The sequence below is a fragment of the Rattus norvegicus genome, chromosome 6 (assembly GCF_036323735.1).
Source record: "Rattus norvegicus strain BN/NHsdMcwi chromosome 6, GRCr8, whole genome shotgun sequence".
In the NCBI taxonomy this organism is placed as follows: domain Eukaryota; kingdom Metazoa; phylum Chordata; class Mammalia; order Rodentia; family Muridae; genus Rattus; species Rattus norvegicus.
Genome location: NC_086024.1, coordinates 85,178,125 through 85,182,791, shown reverse-complemented (window position 1 = coordinate 85,182,791; position 4,667 = coordinate 85,178,125).

Sequence of the window (4,667 nt, the reverse complement as noted above, 5' to 3'; positions counted from 1 at the left end):
TATCATCTTAGCTTCTTGGTGCATTTGTTTAAATAATACCTTTTCAGTATCTTTTTTATTGGATATTTTCTTTATTTACATTTAAAATGTTATCTCCTTTCCCAATTTCCCCTCTGGAAAAAACCCATCCAGTTCCCCCTCCCCTGCTTCTATGAGAGTGCTCTCCTCCCCACCAAGGCACTCCTTCCCCCCTCCCTGCCCTGGCATTCTCCTACTTGGGTCATTGAGCCTTCACAGGACCAAGAGCCTCTCCTCCTATTGATGTCTGATGAGACCATCCTATGCTACATATGCATTTGGAGCCCTGGGTCACTCCATGTGTACTCTTTGGTTGGTGGTTCAGTCCCTGGGAACTCTTGGTTTGATATTGTTGTTCTTCCTATGGGGTTGCAAACTGCTTCAGCTTCTTCAGTCCTTTAACTCCTTTAGTGGAGACCCCCGTACTCAGTCCAATGGTTGGCTGCAAGCATCTGCCTCTGTATTTGTCAGGCTGGGGCAGAGCCTCTAAGGAGACAGCTATGTCAGCTCCTGTCAGCATGCACTTCTTGGCATCTGCAGTAGTGTTTGGGTTTGGTGACTGTATGAGGAATGGTCTCTGGATGGCCTTTCCTTCAGTCTCTGCTCAACACTTTATATCCATACTTCCTCCTAGGAATATTTTGTTCCCCCTTCAAAGAAGGACTGAAGCATCCACACTTTCATCTTTCTTCTTCTTGAGCTTCATGTGGTCTGTGGATTGTATCTTGAATATTCCAAACTTTTTGTCTTATACACTATCAGTGTCTTATACACTATCACTATCAGTGAGTGAATATCATGTGTGCTATTTTATGGTTGGGATACTTCACTCAGGATTATATTTTCTAGTTCCATCCAATTTGTCTAAGAATTTCATGAAGTCATTGTTTTTAATGGCTGAGTAGTACTCCATTGTGTAGATGTATCAATTTTCTCTATCCATTCCTCTGTTGAGGGACATCTGGGTTCTTTCCAGCTTCCGGGAATTATAAATAAGGCTGCTATGAACATAGTGGAACAGGTGAACTTGCTATATGTTGGAGCATCTTTGGGTATATGCACAAGTGTGGTATAACTGGGTACTCAGGTAGAACTATGTCCAGGTTTCTGAGGAACAGTCAGAATGATTTCCAGAGTGGTTGTATTTCCTTGCAATCCCACCAAAAATGAAGGAATATTCATCTTTCTCCACATTTTTCTCAGCATCTGCTGCTTACACATACTGACTGGTGTGAGGTGGTATCTCAGGGTTGTTTTGATTTGCAGTTTCCTGATGACTAAGGATGTTGAACATTTCATAAGGTGCTTCTCAGCCATTTGATATTCAATTGACAATTCTTTGTTTAGCTCTGTACCCCACTTTTATTAGGGTTATTTGATTCTCTGGAGTCTCTTTGAGTTCTTTGTATATATTGGATATTAGCCCTCTCTAAGATGTAAGATATGTAAAGATCTTTTCCCAATCTATTGTTTGTCATTTTGTCTTATTGACAATGTCTTTTGACTTACAGAAGCTTTGCAATTTTATGGGGTCCCATTTGTGAATTGTTGATCTTAGAGCATAAGACATTGGTATGTTTTTCAGGAAATTTTCCCCTGTGGCCATGTGTTCGAGGCTCTTTCCCACTTGCTCTTCTATTACTTTCAGTGTATCTGGTTTTATGTGAAAGTCCCTGATTTACCTTGACTTGAGCTTTGTACAAGGAGATAAAAATAATTGATTTGCATTCTTCTACATGCTGACAGCCAGTTAAACCAGCAACAGTTGTTGAATATGCTGTCCTATTTCCACTGGATTTTTTTACTCCTTTGTCAAAGATCAAGTGATCATGGGTGTGTGGGTTCATTTGTGGTTCTTCAATTCTATATTATTGATCTACTTGCCTGTCTCTGTACCAGTATCATGAGTTTTTATCACTATTGCTCTGAAATACAGCTTGAGGTCAGAATGATGGTTCCCTCAGAAGTTCTTTATCCTTGAGGATAGTTTTTGCTAACCTGGGTCTTTTCTTATTCCAAATAAGTTTGTAAATTGTTCTTTCTATGTCTATGAAGAATTGAGTTGGAATTTTGATCAAGATTGCATTGAATCTGTAGATTGTGTTCAAAAAGATGGCCATTTTTACTACATTATTCTTGCCAATCCATGAGCATGAGAGATCTTTTTATCTTCTGAGATCTTTGATCTCTTTTTTCAAGAGACTTCAAGTTCTTGCCATACATACCTTTCACTTGCTTGGTAAGAGTCACACCAAGGTATTTTATATTATTTGTGACTATTGTGAAGGGTATCTTTTTCCTAATTTCTTTATCAACCTGTTTATTCTTTGAGTAGAGGAAAACTCCTTATTGACTTGTTTGAATTAAATATACAGTCAGCCACTTTGCTTAAATTTTTTTTAAATCAGGTTTAGGAATTTTCTGGTGGAATTTTTGGGGTTACTTATGTTTACTTTCATACCATCTGCAAATATTGATATTTTGACTTCTTCCTCTCCAATTTGTATCCCTTTGACCTCCTTTTGTTGTTTAATTGTTCTGGCTAGAACTTCAAGTACTATATTGATTAGGTAGGAAGAAAGTGGGCAGCCTTATCTTGTCCCTGATTTTAGTCAGACTGCTTCAAGTTTCTCTACATTTAGTTTGTTGTTGGCTACTGGTTTGGCATATATTACTTTTACTATGTTTAGTTATCACCGTTAATTTCTGATCTTTTCAAGACTTTTAACATGAAGGGGTGTTGAATTTTGTCAAATGCTTTCTCAGCAATGAATGAGATGATCCTGATGATCCTGTGTTTTATTTTTTTATTTTTTTACAAGTTTGTTTATATAGTGAATTATATTGACAGATTTCCATATATTTACCATCCTGCATCCCTGGGATGAAGCCTACTTGATCATGGTGAATGATTATTTTGATTTGTTCTTAGATTCAGTAGGCGAGGATTATATTGAGTATTTTTGCATCAATATTCATAAGAAATATTGTGCTTAAGTTCTTGTTCTTTGTTGGGTCATTGTGTGGTTTAGGTATAATGTGCCATAATTAGCCACAATTGTGGCTTGTTATAATGAATTGAATAGTGTTCCTTCTGTTTCTATTTTGTGGAATAATTAGAAGAGTATTGGTATTAGATCTTCTCTGAAGGTTTAATAGAATTCTGTGCTAAACCTACCTGGTGCTGGCCTTTTCTTGGTTGGGAGACTTTTAATGACTACTTTTATTTCTTAAGGGGTTATGGGATTATTTAGATGGTTTTTCTGATTTTGATTTAACTTTGGTACCTGTTATATATAAAATTGTACTTTTCATTCAAAGTTTCCCGTTTTGTTGAGTATAGGCTTTTGAAGTATGGTCTGATACTTTTTTTTAATTTTGTCAGTTTCTGTTTTTATGTGTCCCTTTTCATTTCTAATTTTTTTTTAATTTGGATACATCTCTGTGCCATCTAATTAGTTTGGCTAATAGTTCATTGATCTTGTTGATTTTCACAAAGATCCAGCTCCTGCTTTTGTTGCCTTTTTGTATAGTTCTTTTGTTGTTGTTTGATTTCAAACCTGTTTGATTATCTCTTGATTTCTACTCCTCTTGGGTATATTTGTTTCTTTTTGTTGTAGAACTTTATAGTGTGCTGTCAAACTGCTATTGTATGTTCTCTCCAATTTCTTTTTGGAGACACTCAAAGCTATGAGTTTTCCCTCTTAGCACTATTTTCATTGTGTCCCACACATTTGGGACATTTTGCCTTCATTTTCATTAATTTCTAAAAAGTCTTTAATTTCTTTATTTCTTCCTTGACCAAATTATCATGGAGTAGACCATTGTTCAGCTTCCAAGCCTTTTTGGGCTTTCTGTTGTTTTTGTTGTTATTGAAGACCAGCCTTAGACTATGGTGACAAGATAGTTTGCATGGGGTTATTTCAATCTTCTTGTATCTATTGAGACCTGTTTTGTGGCAATTATATGGTCAATTTTCAAGAAGGTTCTACGAGGTGACGAGAAGAAGGTATATTCTTTACTTTTTGCATTAAATGTTAAGTAGATATCTGTTAAATCTTTTGGTTCATAATTTTGTTAGTTTCACTGTGTTTCCATTTAGTTTCTGTTTCCGTGATCTCTCCACTGAGGGAGTGGGATGTGAAGTCTCCCATTATTATTGTGTGAGGTGGAAGTGTGCTTTGAGCTTTAGTAAGGTTTCTTTTATGAATGTGGGTACCCTTGCATTTGGAGTATAAATATTCAGAATTGAGAGTTCATCTTGTTGGATTTTTTCTTTGACATGTATGAAGGCACCTTCCTTATCTTTTGTGATAATCTTTGGCTGAAAGTCAAGTTTATTTGATATGAGAATTGATACCTCAACTTGTTTCTTGGGACCATTTTCTTGGAAAATAATTTCCCAGCCTTTTACTCTGAGGAACTTTCTGTCTTTGTCATTGTGGTATGTTTCCTGTATGCAGCAAAATGCTGGGTCCTATTTATGCATCCAGTCTGCTAATCTGTGTCTTTTTATTGGGGAATTGAGTCTGTTGATGTTGAGAATTGAGGGACCAATGATTGCTGTTTCATATTATTTGTGTTGTTAGAGGTAGAATTAATGTTTGTGTGGCTGTCTTCTTTTGGGTTTGTTAGGCTTCTTGCTTTTT